This window comes from Aquarana catesbeiana, linkage group LG08 (assembly GCF_042186555.1).
Source record: "Aquarana catesbeiana isolate 2022-GZ linkage group LG08, ASM4218655v1, whole genome shotgun sequence".
Taxonomy (NCBI): domain Eukaryota; kingdom Metazoa; phylum Chordata; class Amphibia; order Anura; family Ranidae; genus Aquarana; species Aquarana catesbeiana.
Window position 1 is genome coordinate 200,610,338 of NC_133331.1, and position 18,097 is coordinate 200,628,434.

Consider the following 18,097-nt stretch of genomic DNA (forward strand, 5'->3'; position numbering starts at 1 on the left):
GTTTTTTATCTTAATGCATATTATACATTCTCCTGTGTGCTGAGGTGTAAAATCCCCAACGCTTTCTGGACCTGGGGAGCCACACATGCCACATACAGATGCCAATATAAGTGAAAACCTGTACACAGCCATGCTTGGTAAACTCCTATGGCTTTTGCATTAGCATTTACCCAAGCAGGCAAATAGTGTCACTTTCACATTCAGGGAGAAGCTCTATATGCGTATACGTGGGTAAATCCCGCGTAATTTAATTTTGTAATATTTAATACATTTTTTTTTTATCAGCCCTGTTGGGGGGCTTTGGTGAGATATCAGGGGTCTAAACAGACCCCTGACATCTCTCCTTTGAGACAGAGAAAGGGACTGAGGACAGAGTTCCCCAGTCCCTTTCTCAGCAGCTTCAGCGTTGAAGATGAATGGACAGGCGACAGTGGCTCCTGTTCATTCATAAACTGAAGCAGAGTAACACAGTTTAATTTGCTCTGTTATCCCAGGACACAGGAGCAATCGGTAGCGGATATATGTCCAATTCAGAAAAGGAAGGGGCTGGTAAATGACACATTCACCGGCCTCTTCCTTCGCTCTCCATCATGACATCCCCCACAGCAGAGTAGGGAGCCGACTGCAGGGGAACAAAGGGGGGCGGAGGAGGAGCACACAGCAGAGTGGAGGAGGAGGACAGGGGGCTGGAGGAGGAGGGCACGGTGGACATTGGGGGGGGGGGATTATCGGGAGCCGACTGCAGGGGAACAAAGGGGGGCGGAGGAGGAGCACACAGCAGAGTGGAGGAGGAGGAGAGGGGGCTGGAGGAGGAGGGCACGGTGGACATTGGGGGGGGATGATCGTGGGGGCACTGCGGCGGGGAACAGCTGTGAGCTCCGATCACCCTGTATGGCATTTCAGCTGACAGTCGCGAGAGGGTGAGGAGGAGAAGCGGCTGTCTGAAAAGCCATACAGGGAGATCGGTGCTTGCAACTTTTCCCCACAGCACCGATCATCCCTGGCTGTCAAGGGACAATCATCCACGTGTGCAGGGTGGGTCACAGTGAGTCCCCCCTTTGGGGGCAGTGTGCAGTGAACACCCTGCACACATGAATGATACGCCGCGGATTGTTACTGGACTGCACAGCATGTATAGCTGCAATCTGATGTAGAATGAACATCCAGACAAGAAAGCATAAAAATGGCTCGTCTGACCTTTTGGTGGTGCCTTTATGGACTCAACTAATATCGAATGGTTTTTCGTTTGAGTACCATGTCGATGTCTTGATTGTCGTAGAATGAACATTCTAATGTCAGAGCATGTATCTGGGGTTGGAGGCCAAACACATGCTGCAGGAGAAAGTCAGACATAGGGTACATGAGACCGGTAGAGATCACTGACTTTCCAGCCCCTTTACAAATCAATGTGATTTGTTATTGGGACGGACTGCTGGGGTCAGCACAAGTACCAGACAGTATTGTTTCATTAAAAGGAGAAGTGTGGGAATAATTAAAAAAATAAACCAACCTGCTGAAGCATCGGTCTGATGCTGCAAGCTGTTCCCCGCCAGCTCTAAGCCCGAGAACTGAGTGATCACATGACCACTGATCGCTCAGTTCTGGGTCCGCTCTGGGCGGGGAGTGGTGACTGTCAGTCTTTGCTCTCTGCACTGCCTCTCCAACGCATACTGGAGGGGCCAGGCTGGGGAGGGAGCGGCTGGCTTTCAGCAGCACACATCTGGGTGGATCCCAACATTATTATGGGATCCTTCCAGAGTCTGCAGTGGCTCTGTGACATCAGCAGAGAGCAGACTTTAGACCACTGTAGGCTGACTAGGTCACAGGAAAGCACAAATAAAATGGACTCCTGTCACACATAAGAGAAGTATGACCATAAAAAGGCTTAGGCCATACCTCTCTTTTATTCAATATAGAGAACACATAGGTTTGCAAATGATACCATTTAAAGAGGAATTCCCATTTTAAAAAATAAATAAAAGTCAGCAGCTACAAATACTGCAGCTGCTGACTTTTAATAATCGGACACTTACCTGTCCCAGGGTCCAGCGATGCAGGGGATAGAAGCCCCGCTCGTCTCCCCCTCCGTTTGGCGGTGCCGGCATTGCAACTGTGGGCGCACGGCTGTGGCTTCACAGCCGGGCACCCACTGCGCATGCGCAAGCGGCGCCGCGATTGGCCAATCAGTCATCTGGGACCTGTAATGTGTCCCAGATGATTGACAAGAGGGAGGGGGCAGAGCTGAGCCCTTCCTGCGCCGAGGGGAAGTGATGTCACCAGCCCAGGCACTGAAGGAGGCAGACTACGAGGGACCCCCTAGCAACAGCCATTTAGAGGCGAGTTAAAAAAAAAAATTCCAAATTTTTTTTTTTTTTTTTTTAAGGCACATACATGCATTTTTTTTTTGGGGTGGAACACCACTTTAACTTATATCTTTCACTGTTCAAACTAGTTTTTTTCAGAGGTCTGTCTGCATAAGTCATAAAGTAAAATTGCTAATCATTTTGCCTGATCAGTATGTCCCTAGTAGACACACACAAAAAAGGAAGTTCTAATAAATAATGTCCTCAATGTCAGAATGTAACCTTTGGTCCAGTTTCCTCTGCTGCTCAGCTATTAACATAATCTGCTTTTACAAAATAAACAGCCAGGAATTAAACACTTAGCAGAGTAAAATCACAACTGCATTTTGTGAGGCTTTACCTTCAATGATTTGGGTTTCAGCTTCTATAATGACTAATCTGATATTAGCTCTATTTATGATAAACATCTTTGTGGAGGAACTTCAAAGCAAGTTTGCTGAGATATACACTACATAAGGCCTCATTCACACGAGGCGGATCCGCTATCACGGAGCCCGCCTCGGTCTGCCTGCTCAGCGGGAGGTCTCTCCATTGATCTCCGCTGAGCCGGGGAATGACAGGTCCCTCTCTGCTCACTGAGCGGGGAGGGGCTTGTCAGGCGCGGCTGCTGCCTATGGAGGGATCGGCTGAAAACGGACAGCATGTCCATTTTCATCAGATCTCACCCGATCCGATAGCAACGGATCCCGACGTAGGGCCATCCGTCTGCTTTTTGCGGATCGGACCGGGTCGGATGTCAGCGGACATGTCTCCGCTGACATCCGTCGCTCCATAGGCTAACATGGAGCGCCCGTTCAGGTCCGCCGTCAAAGAGAGACCGGCCGAGAAGACAGCGAACAGGCAGGTAGGGGCATTTCATGGCAGAAGAGACATTGCCTGCTCGCTGTTTCTTACAGCAGAACTTAATTCTGCTTGAATGTGTTAGTTAAATAAATCTGTGAAAGCATCAGGGCCCTTTCACACAGGCAATAAAAATAGGAGGTTAGGTGGTATTTTTACTAATTCCTGACTGCCTATCAATGCCACTCAAAACTGTTACAATAGGGAGTGGATCGAGGTGTACACACTGCAGTGAGGCAAAAATAATGCTGCCTTCAGTTTAAGCATTGACACTTTGCAACCACCTCCACTCAAATCTAGTAAAACACGCCACAAATGCCGCCACATAAAGCGCACTGTAAACACACCTATGTCATTTACAGCTTGGTTGCAACACATGAAAAGTGATAGTTTCCCCATTTTAGCCTTGTTAAAAAAAAAAAAAAAAAAAAAAAAACTCACAGGGCATTTGAGGAGCAATGCCTAAGACAACTTGAATGCCTGTGCAACACGTTCAAAATGTGTGTTAATACGTGGTAAAGGCGGTGCTCACTAATTGCTGCTCACACTATAGCCGAAAGACAGCTACAGCGCGGACCTTAATTGCCGGGAGGGCGCCCATCGGTCCTTCACACAGAAAGCCGCGGCTGCATTTTCTGTGCCCACCAGTGTCAGCTGCCAGTGCCCACTGTGCCACCTATCAGTACTCACAAGTGCCACCTACCAGTGCCACCCATCAATGCCCATCAGTGTCTCATAATCAGTGCCACAGATCAGTGCTGCCCATCAGTGGCACCTACCAGTGCCCATGGGTGCCACCCATCAGTGATCATCAGTGCCTATCAGTGCCAACCATCAGTGCTTATCACTGCCTATCAGCGCCGCCTATCAGTGCCCATCAGCGAAGGAGAAAAATTACCTGTTTTCAAAATTTTATAACAAACTATGAAACAGTTTTGTTTTTCAAAAATTTCAGTCCTTTTTTGTTTTATTTAGCCAAAAATTTAAAAAAACAGCAGCAATTAAATACCACAAACAGCGACAATTTGAAAAAAACGCATTATGTTTTACTTTAAATATCCCTAAAAAACATTTTTTTTCCTCAGTTTAGGCCAATATGTATTCTTCTACATATTTTAGGTAAAAAAAAAACAAAAAAACACAATAAGCGTTTATTAATTGGTTTGCGCAAAAGTTATAGCGTCTACAAATTAGGGGATAATTTTATGGCATTTTTATTGATATTTTTTTTACTAGTAATGGCGGTGATCAGCGATTCTTTTATCATGACTGCGACATGGCAGACACGTCGGACAATTTTGGCGTGATTTTCGGACCATTCACATTTATACAGCGATCAGTGCGATTAAAAATGCATTGATTACTGTGTAAATGTGACTGGCAGTGAAGGGGTTAACCACTAGGGGGCGCTGTACGGGTTAAGTGTGTCCTAGGGAGTGATTCTAACTGTGGGGGGGGGCTATGTGTGACACTACATTGATTACCGCTCTCGATTACAGGGAGCTGTGATCAGTGACAGTGCCATTAGGCAGAACGGGGAGATGCTTGTTTACATTAGCATCTCCCCGTTCTTCCTCACCGTGAGACGATCGCGGGTATCCCTGCGGACATCGGGTCCACGGGACCCGCGATCATGGTCACAGAGGGGGGATATTTATTACACAAAAAGTAAAAAATATTGCGTTTTTTTCAAAATTGTCGCTCTTTTTTTTTGTTTTTGTTTATAGCGCAAAAAAAAAAAAAAAAAATATATAATAATAATAATCACAGAGGTGATCAAATACCACCAAAAGAAAGCTCTATTTGTGGGAAAAAAGGACGTCAATTTTGTTTGGGTACAACATCGCACGACCGCGCAATTAAAGCGACGCAGTGCCGAATCGCAAAAAGTGCTCTGGTCAGGAAGGGGGTAAAATCTTCCGGGGCTGAAGTGGCCAGTAAGCAAGTGGCTTAACATGTAACACTTGAGCGAAAGAGCCCTACACTATCCTCTCCCCTGACTGAATGCTGCTGTACAAAACAGGCTCCATTGTCCATACACAGAGTGGAGCCAACCTGAGGGCTAGTTCACACCAGATGCTTTCCAGCGTGTTTATAAACCAAATCCAGAATGCATGCACAGTGTGTGCCGTGTATTCCAATGGCCCTAGTTCACACCAGTGTGGTCAGTTCCAGCGCTTCCAACAAAAGTACCAACTGTTGCATTTTTTGATCCGGAACATGGGCCAGTTCACACCACAAATACGTCCTCCGGATCCATTCCGCATGTGTTTCTGCGTGCACTTTTTTAGCACATTTTTGATGCGTTTCCGGATGCATTCCAGATGCTTTTTTTCACTCTTTTTTGGGCCATTTTAATTGCTACATTTTTTATTTTCATCACAATGCTACCGGATCACTTCCTGTTTATTCCTTGGAAGTGTCCTTTGGTGCTGTGTAGCGAAGATGTCTGCACTGGCAGACTTATTCATGGTTATGGCCATGGCACTGCTCAGACTGCATGCCCGCAAGAAAAGGCGTTATCAGGTACATCCACTCAGAGCCCATCAGTGTTCAGATACAGCCTTCAGTTCTGTGCAGGAAAAAACAGTACAGTACAGTTCTGTGCAGGAAAAGAAGCAGCATGATGTACTTTTTTTTCTGGAACTGAAATGCACTGGTGTGAACTATGCCATTGGAACCCATGTTTCCATGAGTTTTTGAAAAAAAAAGAAAAAAACAAAAAAACAAAAACACAACACTGGATTCCATGTAGTGTGAACTGACCCTGCATCAAAACAAGTGCAAACGCATGTAAACGCACAATAATACACATTGTCCTGCATGTAAATAAAGATTAAGTGTAAAAAAAAAAAAAAAAAAAGAAAGATATGCGTGTAAACGCATATGGAAACACGCATCCAGAATGTGGATATTGTGGTGTGAACAAGCCCCAATGAAAAAAGCCTAAAATTTTTTTAAACAAATGCAGACACCACATTTAGGGATCATTCACACGGGCGCTTCTCTCCTCCAGAGACAGCTATTGGATCTCACAGTTATCACCATCCTGAAGCCAGAATTATTTTAAAGTTCAATAACCTGTGCAGTGATCTTTATGAATTGACTTTTACATTGATTTTATCATGAGGGCTGATAATAAAGGCAATGTTATAATAGTCATAGTAGTGGTATAATAACACTACTTATAGAGAAGGCCAAATATAACATGGTTTGAACCTTTGTGAATTGAGAAGAGATCAGGTGCGATATCACATAAATATGAGCAAGACAACAGAAAACTGCTTTGTGAACTGAGCCCAAATACTGTACTGTACTGTATACCAAAAGGCCACATGAAATGCCCACTGGAAACAGAGACAGACTGAGGACAGATAGCTCAATCTTCACAGGAATATGCCAGGAGAGCAATATGGGAGCTGCCATTGTTCACTTGTTTTTAAAGGTGCAGGCTCTGGGGCTGTCAATCTGGTCCTTCCTTCATCACTTGGTTAGTCATTAACGTTTGACAAATGTTCTGGGGTCCACTAACTGGCTAAATAGATTCAGTAGCATTAGGGCCAGAAACGTTTGCTGCACCTGGCTACAGGAATTGGGATTCCATAGGCACAGACAGTCTCTTTAGTGCTCCTGCTGCTGGCAATTTGCTCTAGTTATATAATCACCTGTGTGGCATGCTAAAAGGATGGATTGTGAAACATTATTGCCAGTTGCTGCACTTGGTACATCTTTATTACTACTTACTGTATAAGCACATATAACAGTATGTTGGCCAAGAATCACTAGTAATGTTTTGCAGTCAATTCTCTGATACTGAAGGAAGTCTCTCATTGCTGGACTCTGTGGAGCAGTCAGCAGAGTTACCATGCTGCCAGAAGCTTATCCAGCTCTGCTCAGCACAGGCTTGATTACATCACAGATTTGCACACCCAGGAAACCATGTAGATAAGGACAAAAACAGGCGCCTTCCTGACTCATATACAGGAAGTGTTTGAATTTAGTCACCATTAGTGGCGGCTAAGATGGAACATGAAAGACACATAGCGGAGGATAGCAAAAAAAAATCCCAAAAAATCCTTTAAGTATATAAACAGTAAAAAAGGGAGGACAGACCATATTGGCCCCATGAAGAATGAGGAAGGACATCTGGTTACAAAGGATGGGGAGATGGCAAAGGTATTGAATTTATTCTTCTACTCAGTCTTCAAGTGAATCAGGGGGCTTCAGTATTCAAAACTGCAGTGTTTATCCTCATGACAGATCACAGGAAGCACCTCCAAATAGACTTGGGAAACGTAACATTACTAAATCACCATGACCTGATGGCTTGCACCCGAGGGTCCTTAAGGAACTTAGTCAAGTAATTGCCAGACCATTGTTCCTCATTTCTACTGACTGGAATGGTACAAGCTTGGAGAAAAGATATATGATAGATAGATAGATAGATAGATAGATAGATAGATAGATAGATAGATAGATAGATAGATAGATAGATAGATAGATAGATAGATAGATAGATAGATAGATATTTGGGCGGCACAGTGGTGTAGTAGATAGCACTTTCGCCTAGCAGTAAGAAGGGTCGCTGGTTCGAATCCCAACCACGACACTACCTGCCTGGAGTTTGCATGTTGTTCCTGTGCCTGCGTGGGTTTCCTCCAGGTACTCCGGTTTCCTCCCACACTCCAAAGACATGCTGGTAGGTTAATTGGATCCGGTCTAAATTGTCCCTAGTATGTATGAATGTGAGTTAGGGACCTTAGATTGTAAGCTCCTTGGGGGTAGGGACTAATGTGAATGCATATGTAAAGTGCTGCGTAAATTGACGGCGCTATATAAGTACCTGAAATAAATAAATAAGGACCAAAATGCATCCCTGGAATTACAGACCAGTTAGCCTAACATCAATAGTATGCAAGCTCTTGGAGGGGATAAGGGACTATAAACAAGATTTTAGTAATGAGAACGGTATCATTAGCAGTAATCAACATAGATTCATGAAGAATCGTTCTTGACAAACCAATCTATTAACCTTCTATGAGGAGGTGAGTTGCCATCTAGATAAAGGAAGGCCCGTAGATGTGGTGTATCTGGATTTTGCAAAAGCATTTGACACAGTTTCCCATAAACGTTTACTGTACAAAATAAGGTCCGTTGGCATGGACGATAGGGTGAGTACATGGATTAAAAACTGGCTACAGGGGCGAGTTCAGAGGGTGGTGATAAATGGAGAGTACTCGGAATGGTCAGAGGTAGGTAGTGGGGTCCCCCCAGGGTTCTGTGCTGGGACCAATCCTATTTAACTTGTTCATAAACGACCTGGAGGATGGGATAAACAGTTCAATCTCTGTATTTACGGACGACACTAAGCTAAGCAGGGCAATAACTTCTCCGCAGGATGTGGAAACCTTGCAAGAAGATCTGAACAAATTAATGGGATGGGCAACTACATGGCAAATGAGGTTTAATGTAGAAAAATTTCAAATAATGGATTTGGGTGGCAAAAATCTGAATGCAATCTATACACTGGGGGGGGGGGGGGAGAGAGCCTCTGGGGGAATCTAGGATGGAAAAGGACCTGGGGGTCCTAGTAGATGATAGGCTCAGCAATGGCATGCAATGCCAAGCTGCTGCTAACAAAGCAAACAGAATATTGGCATGCATTAAAAAGGGGATTAACTCCAGAGATAAAACGATAATTATCCCACTCTACAAGACTCTGATCCGGCTGCACCTAGAGTATGCTGTTCAGTTCTGGGCACCAGTCCTCAGGAAGGATGTACTGGAAATGGAGCGAGAACAAAGCTAATAAAAGGTCTGGCGGATATTAGTTATGAGGAAAGGTTATGAGCACTGAACTTATTCTCTCGGGAGAAGAGACGCTTGAGAGGGGATAAGATTTCAATATACAAATACCGTACTGGTGACCCCACAATAGGGATAAAACTTTTTCGCAGAAGGGAGTTTAACAAGACACATGACCACTCATTAAAATTAGAAGAAAAGAGGTTTATTCTTAAACCATGTAGAGGGTTCTTTACTGTAAGAGCAACAAGGATGTAGAATTCCCTTCCACAAGCAGTGGTTTCAGCAGGGAGCATCGATAGTTTAAAAAAACTATTAGATAAGCACCTGAACAACCACAACATACAGGGATATACAATGTAATACTGACATGTAATCACACACATAGGTTGGACTTGATGGACTTGTGTCTTTTTTCCACCCCACCTACTATGTAACTAAATATGCAACTTATTTTGTCAATTTCTTTTAAAGTGACTTTAAAGCTATTCCTTTTTTTAATTATTAAAATAACAAACATGTAATACTTACCTGCTCTATGCAATAGTATTGCACAGAGTGCCCCGAACCTCCATTTCTGGACCAAGGCTCTAGGCTCCTCCCCTCGCGGCTTGCTATGGGGGGCCAAGCTGTGTACGACCACAGACACACAGCGCAGCTTGGCCTTGTCCCTGATCTCTCCTCACTGAAATTGACTGACCAGCAAAAGCCAATGGCCCCCACTGCTCTCAGTTAGCTTGTGAATGCAGGAAGAGAGAAGAGTGGGCCTGCCGGTGGGGTCAGCACTGGATTGAAAGTGGTGCCAGGTAAATATTTATGAAGGGGTGGGTTGGCACAGACAGTGGAAGTTTTTTTTTTCCTTAATGCATAGAATACATTAGGGTAAAAAAAACTCCTGCCTTTAGAACAACTTTAACATAAAATTTGCAGACTTGAATTTGAACTCTCTATGTTTTGCCTGAATCACAAGCCTTCATGAATCGAAGTATTTTTTGAAAAATAAGGCAATAAATACTGATGTATTGTTATGGCAACATATAAATAATTCTAAGGCTGGGTTCACACTGGTACGACATACGCTCCGACTTTGAGAGCACATGTCGCATGACGTGTGTAAATCAATTATTCCCTAATGAGAGCCGTCTTAACTGGCCCGACACAAGTTGGTCCGACTTTGAAAAAGGTTCCTTCACTACTTTGGTCTGACTTCAGCCAATTTAATATTATTGAAGTTGTATGCTTGTCCTAACCATCCGACTTGTGACATCTGACATGGTGATTACAGCAACAGTAAAAGGAATTTATGCCACACTGAGGTTGTTTTGATTGGTCAAAGGAAAATCAGACTCAAAGTAGGAGCAAAAACTTATCCTGTTCATTCAAGCCGGATGGATGTAGGACCGATGTTGCAGGGCAAAGTAGGATGACAGTCGTACAACAGTCCTGTCGTACCAGTGTGAAACCGGCCTGTTTTAGAACCAGGTGATTCTGGGATATGATGCCAATCATCTTCCATTTAGTGTCACACTGATTAAGTCACATTATAGTCATAAATAAAATTATATTCCTGGAGTACTAATGTGTAAAAATCTGGTCAGTAAGGCTTAATTCACACCTATGCATTTTTAGTGCTTTTTACATTTTGCAGATTTGCGCTACAGAACTTGTTCCATAGGAAACCATGTTAAATGGGCTGTAGTGCAAATCTGCAAAATGCACAAAAAAATGCATAGGTGTGAATAAAGCCTTATGCCCCGTACACACAAGCGGAATTTCCGTCGGAAAAATCTTGGATGGTTTTTCCAACGGAATTCCGTTCAAGCTTGGCTTGCATACACACGGTCACACAAAAGTTCTCTGAACTTTCGACCGTCGAGAACGCGGTGACGTACAACACTATGACGAGCCAAGAAAAAGAAGTTCAATGCTTCCGAGCATGCCTCGAATTGTTTCCAAGCACTTTTTTTTTTGTGGAATTGCATACAGATGAACGGAATTTCCAATAGGAACTTTTTCCAATGGAAAAATGGAGAACCTGCTTTCAAAATACGCCAAAAGCTCACATCGGACTTTTGCTGGCGGAATTTCCGCTCGTGGGTACAGGGCATAAGGCCAGGTTCAGACTGGTACGACACAACTGTTGTACGACTGTCATCCTACTTTGCCCTGCAACATCGGTCCTATGAAGTTTAACAGGTTATAAGGGACCAGGATTTTTTAATGAGAAAAAAAAAAAGCATCAACTCAACAGTTGTGTTTTTGGTGCAGGTCCATTGAAGTCTATTACACGCAAAATGCAATATGCTGCGGGGAAAAAAAAGTCTCTGACCCTTTTCAAAAACACAGCAGCTGAAAAATGCATAGATGTGAATGTGTCCCATAGGAAACTGTCATAAGAACTGTAGTGCGTTTCTGCAAATTGCACAGGTGTGAATCTAGCATATAAATCTAAGGACAGAAATACAAATTCTTTGGCAGGTAAATCCAATCTATGCATTTCATGTGTGCATTTAGCCATTTGCCTGGAATTCAGCTTTAAAAATCCTGTGTGGTTTATGACAGCACCGTATGCAATACCCCTTCTGGTGGTGGAAATGCTTTGCAGCATGAAGGCTGCTTTGTACCTGTCCTAGCCTGACTCCACCTCCCCTCCCCACAATGGTATGCCAGCCAGCCATAGGAAAGTAGCTGTCACTCTGCAGGATCATTCTCACTCTGTTAGGAACAAGCCTGCTGTACTGTATTTGGAAGAGAAAATAAACAAGACTCAAGGAAAAAAAAAAAAAAAAAAAGAAGAAGGAGTTTGGCTCTAGGTCAGGTTTCCCCTCCAACAGGAAAATCCGCCTGTGAGGTCACAATATGACTTTATATGGCTCTGCTGCACCCAGCACAACGAAACAAAGTCTAGAGGCAATAAACAGACGTGTAATAAAAATGGGATGTTTGTGAGCAAGTCTGAAAGAGCAGTACTGTACAGTAAATAATACAGCTGTGCAATAATACAACCAATAAAAGCATAAGCATGTTAGCCTATGGAGCGACGGACGTCAGAGGAGACATGTCCACTGACATCCGACCCCGTCAAATCCGCTAAAAGCAGACGGATGGCCCTACGTCCGGATCCGTCGCTGGCGGATCGGATGAGATCTGATGAAAATGGACATGCTGTCCGTTTTCATCCGATCCCTCCATAGGCAGCAGCGGCGCCTCAGTGAGCAGAGAGGGACCTGTCATCCGCCGGCTCAGTGGAGATCAACGGAGAGATCTCCCACCGAGCCGGTGGACCGAGGCGGGTTCCGTGGAAACGGAGTCCGCCTCGTGTGAATGAAGCTTAAGAGGCTCCTCTGTCCTCCACTCATTACCTGTATTAATGGCACCTGTTTGAACTTGTTATCAGTATAAAAGACACCTGTCCACAATCTCAAACAGTCACACTCCAAACTCCACTATGGTGAAGACCAAAGAGCTGTCGAAAGACACCAGAAACAAATTTGTAGACCTACACCAGGCTGGGAAGACTGAATCTGCAATAGGCAAGCAGCTTGGTGTGAAGAAATCAAACGTGGGAGCAATAACTAGAGAATGGAAGACATACAAGACCACTGATAATCTCCCTCGATCTGGGGCTCCACGCAAGATCTCACCCCGTGGGGTCAAAATGATCACAAGAAAGGTGAGCAAAAATCCCAGAACCACACGGGGGGACCTAGTGAATGACCTGCAGAGAGCTGGGACCAACGTAATAAAGGCTACCATCAGTAACACACTACGCCGCCAGGGACTCAGATCCTGCAGTGCCAGACGTGTCCCCCTGCTTAAGCCAGTACATGTCTGGGCCCGTCTGGGGTTTGCTAGAGAGCATTTGGATGACCCAGAAGAGGATTGGGAGAATGTCATATGGTCAGATGAAACCAAAGTAGAACTGTTTGGTAGAAACACAACTCATCGTGTTTGGAGGAGAGAGAATGCTGAGTTGCAACCAAAGAACACCATACCTACTGTGAAGCATGGGGGTGGCAACGTCATGCTTTGGGGCTGTTTCTCTGCAAAGGGAACAGGACGACTGATCCGTGTACATGAAAGAATGATTGGGGCCATGTATCGTGAGATTTTGAGTGCAAACCTCCTCCCATCAGCAAGGGCATTGAAGATGAAATGTGGCTGGGTCTTTCAGCATGACAATGATCCCAAACACACCGCCCGGGCAACAAAGGAGTGGCTTCGTAAGAAGCATTTCAAGGTCCTGGAGTGGCCTAGCCAGTCTCCAGATCTCAACCCCATAGAAAACCTTTGATGGGAGTTGAAAGTCCGTGTTGCCCAGCGACAGCCCCAAAACATCACTGCTCTAGTGGAGATCTGCATGGAGGAATGGGCCAACATACCAGCAACAGTGTGTGACAACCTTGTGAAGACTTACAGAAAACGTTTGGCCTCTGTCATTGCCAACAAAGGATATATAACAAAGTATTGAGATGAACTTTTGATATTGACCAAATACTTATTTTCCACCATAATTTGCAAATAAATTCTTTCAAAAATCAGACAATGTGATTGTCTGGATTTGTTTCCACATTTTGTCTCTCATAGTTTAGGTATACCTATGATGACAATTACAGGCCTCTCATCTTTTTAAGTGGGAGAACTTGCACAATTGGTGGCTGACTAAATATTTTTTTGCCCCACTGTAACTTTTTGTATAGAGTACTATATGAGAGATATGCAGGAGATGCTGTGGACCTAAACACCGTACTAGTTTTGTAATTTAGGCTTCATGTACACGGGGCTTTGTTCAACCTCTCCTGAACTATTTAACTTAACAGCTAGAAACCGGCGTCTAAAAACGGCCGTTTAGCCTCGTTTACATGCCGCGTTTGCGTCTAGAAGCGTGTGGTTTTCTGTAACAGCTGATTCCATATCACAGGAAGTGACGCTCGATATTCTGCCGGGTTTGACATATTTTTCAGAACACTGGCTATTATACTCTGAGAAACGCCTGGGGCTGTCAAAATACTCACATAGTGTGATTTCAGCTAATTTCCCGCCCCGCTCCTTCCGGCTGACACTTTCCCCTCCCCGCTCCTTCCGGCTGACACTTTCCCTCCCTTCTCCTTCCGGCTGACACTTTCCCTCCCTTCTCCTTCCGGCTGACACTTTCCCTCCCTTCTCCTTCCGGCTGACACTTTCCTTCCGGCTGACACTTTCCCTCCCCTCTCCTTCCGGCTGACACTTTCCCTCCCCTCTCCTTCCGGCTGACACTTTCCCTCCCCTCTCCTTCCGGCTGACACTTTCCCTCCCCTCTCCTTCCGGCTGACACTTTCCCGACCCACTCCTTCCGGCTGACAATTCCCCGCCCCACTCCTTCCGGCTGACAATTCCCCGCCCCACTCCTTCCGGCTGACAATTCCCCGCCCCACTCCTTCCGGCTGACAATTCCCCGCCCCACTCCTTCCGGCTGACAATTCCCCGCCCCACTCCTTCCGGCTGACAATTCCCCGCCCCACTCCTTCCGGCTGACAATTCCCCGCCCCACTCCTTCCGGCTGACAATTCCCCGCCCCACTCCTTCCGGCTGACAATTCCCCGCCCCACTCCTTCCGGCTGACAATTCCCCGCCCCACTCCTTCCGGCTGACAATTCCCCGCCCCACTACTTCCGGTTGACAATTCCACGCCCCACTCCTTCCATCTTCAGATTGCCAGATTAAGGCCCCTTTGACATGGGTGCCTCCACTATGTGGAATCTGCTTGCTCAGCGGGGATCTCTCTGCTGATCCCCGCAGAGCAGGCGGATGACAAGTCCACGTCTGCTCCATTACACAGAGTGGACAGTCCCGCTCACCTCTATGGGGCAATCGGATGGAAACAGACCGCCTAGCCGTTTTCATCTGATGCCATCTGATCCGCCAGACAGAAGGAAAATAGGATCACTATCCATCTGTTTTTGGTGGACAGGATCGGATGGTGGTGGTGGTGGTGGTCAGCGGGCATGTGTCCACGGACATCCGCCGCTCCATAAAGGACAATGCAAGGCCTTATCGGGTCCGCTTGAAAAACTGACAAGCGGACCCGATTGGACAGCCCGTGTGAAAGGTGCCTTAAACAACATCCTAACACATTGCTGAAATGGACCATAGTGCGTTCAACTATACATTTTGCACTATGTCTGATTTTTGTGACATTTTGGTGTGCTGGCAGCCCACTGATTTCACAGGGCTGCCTTAATGCCACATAACACACATCAATGCACACACAATGGAGAGCTGCACAAATGTAAATGGGTCCTTTCTCTTCAGGGAGGACTCTCTTCCCCAAACTATTTTGGACAATTTAATTCTCCCAAATTTGTGAGAACAGTTTGGGGAAGGCCCCCTCCTGTTCCAACATGACTGCGTACCAGTGCACAAAGCAAGGTCCATAAAGACATGGATATGTGAGCTTGGAGGAACTTGACTGGCCTGCACAGAGTCCTGACCTCAACCTGATAGAACACCTTTGGGATGAATTAGAGTGGAGACTGCGAGGCAGACCTTCTCGTCCAACATCAGTGCCTGACCTCACAAATGCGCTTCTGGAGGAATGGTCAAACATTCCCATAGACACACTCCTAAACACTGTGGATGGCCTTCCCAGAAGAGTTGAAGCTGTTATAGCTGCAAAGGTTGGGCCAACTCAACTGCAAATTGGTTCTTCCCCTTCAGGGAGAACTCTCCTCCACAAACTAATAAAAAAAACAAAAAGTGGCTGAGTCACCTACAAAAACCCCCACACTACAATCATTTGCATCTAAATACAGGCAGATGTCACTTGATGCAAAGGAGTGAAGGATCACATACTCTCCAACCTTTGTAAGGCTGGATTCACATCTATGCATTTTTAGTGTATTTTGCAGATTTGCACTACAGTCCATTTAACAAGGTTTCCTATGGAACATGTTCTGTAGTGCATATCTGCAAAATGTAAAAAGCACTAAATATGGGTAGATGTGAATCCAGCCTAACAGAGGAACCCTTGAAATAACTTCCTTGGCTCTGGGAACTCCCGATAATAAATGACTATATCTACAACTCTGGGAACCTCTGATTATAATTACTATATCTACAACTCCCAGGTGATTAGTGTGAAAGTGGCCAGGAAGAATTCTGTAGATTTGTGGTCACTGGGAAGAATCCCCCCCCCCTCCACCCCACTTACAGATAACTGATAAGGTCATTGATACTCATAGGAGAGGCAGAACCCCTAACAGCCTCTGGAGGAACCCCGGTGGTGAAAGAATGTGAAGTCGGCCTGTCACTCTGACATCGGCACTTACAATCCAGAGACAGATAATATGTCCTATTGTGTAACTACACACAACAGATACAACCAGGGGAGAGTTGTGACTTCCTCTTCTGGGTAACTGTTATACACAGTTCATCTATAAACTAGAAAAGGCAATGCTCTGGTAGCCAATAGGATTTCTGCTTCTATTCTGACCAACCTTGAGTAGAAAATCAATGCTAACACCTGACTGGTTGCTGTAAGGAACACATCCAGGCTTCCCTTCCCTTAGTTTAATAACTTTATATTCTATACAAACAAGTGTAAAGCATACTATTTATAAAAACAAGAAGTCACACCTTCCTCCCCCCTCAAATGTACTAAATAAGGGGGGGGGGGGGGGGGGTGTTACCAACAATGGAGCATGCTCAGTCTCCTGCAGCTGTGTATGGCAACCAGTTTCGAAATTCAGCTTGTTAAGTGAAATGTTGAAAATGAAAACCAGAAGCTGATTGGTTGCCATGCACACTGACCTACACACTATATATATATATATATATATATATATATATATATATATATATATATATATATATATATATATATATTTAATAATAATACACTGTATATCATAGGTGAACACTGACACACATGTATATAGTATATAATAGGTGAACACTGACACACATGTATATAGTATATAATAGGTGAACACTGACACACATGTATATAGTATATAATAGGTGAACACTGACACACATGTATATAGTATATAATAGGTGAACACTGACACATATATAGTATATAATAGGTGAACACTGACACATATATAGTATATAATAGGTGAACACTGACACATATATAGTATATAATAGGTGAACACTGACACATATATAGTATATAATAGGTGAACACTGACAAACCAGCTAGGACTGGCCTGCCATGGTCCCTCCCTGTTCTCTCAGCTCTGCCCTGACTGAAGCATTGAAGGCGATGTCATGAAGAAGGAAGAGTATGACTTGATGTCACACAGAGGAGATAGGAGGCAGTTGTGTTGTTGGTGAGTACAGGGAGAGGTGGTGGAGGAGATAAGATTACAGAGAGGTAAGTACACACACATACCTGAGTATACAGCCGGAGCTCTGAGTCCGCTATGTCAGCCCGGGACGGAGCACTGAGGAGGAACACACTCTGTACAGAGGGGGCGGGGCCTCTCACTACTCCTTCCACCCTGACACCCAACCCGAAACAGAACACACCCCACCCACTGGAGCACACACCCCGCCCATCGGAGCACACACCCCACCCACTGGAGCACACACCCCACCCACTGGAGCACACACCCCGCCCATCGGAGCACACACCCCACCCACTGGAGCTCACACCCCGCCCATCGGAGCACACACCCCACCCACTGGAGCACACACCGCGCCCATCGGAGCACACACCCCACCCACTGGAGCACACACCCCGCCCATCGGAGCACACACCCCACCCACTGGAGCTCACACCCCGCCCATCGGAGCACACACCCCACCCACTGGAGCACACACCGCGCCCATCGGAGCACACACCGCGCCCATCGGAGCACACACCCCACCCACTGGCGCACACACCCCGCCCATCGGAGCACACACCCCACCCATTGGAGCTCACACCCCGCCCATTGAAGCCCACACCCCACCTACTGGAGCTCACACCCCACCTACTGGAGCTCACACCCCACCTACTAGAGCTCACACCCCGCCCATTGGAGCACACACCCAGCTTATTAGAGCTCACACCCCGCCCTCAGGCATACATCCATGACACACGCTCATGTGCGGAGTGACAG

General features: G+C 45.6%; 1 protein-coding gene across 1 annotated transcript in view; it reads right to left on the minus strand.

The window, feature by feature from the left end:
- Positions 1 to 17,516, minus strand: part of LOC141106222 (annexin A4-like) — a 97,924-nt gene extending 80,408 nt beyond the window's left edge. The window contains exon 1 of the mRNA XM_073596810.1: positions 17,386 to 17,516. The gene's annotated coding sequence lies outside the window, so the exon portion shown is untranslated. The remainder of the gene's footprint in view (positions 1 to 17,385) is intronic.
- Positions 17,517 to 18,097: the final 581 nt, after the last annotated feature.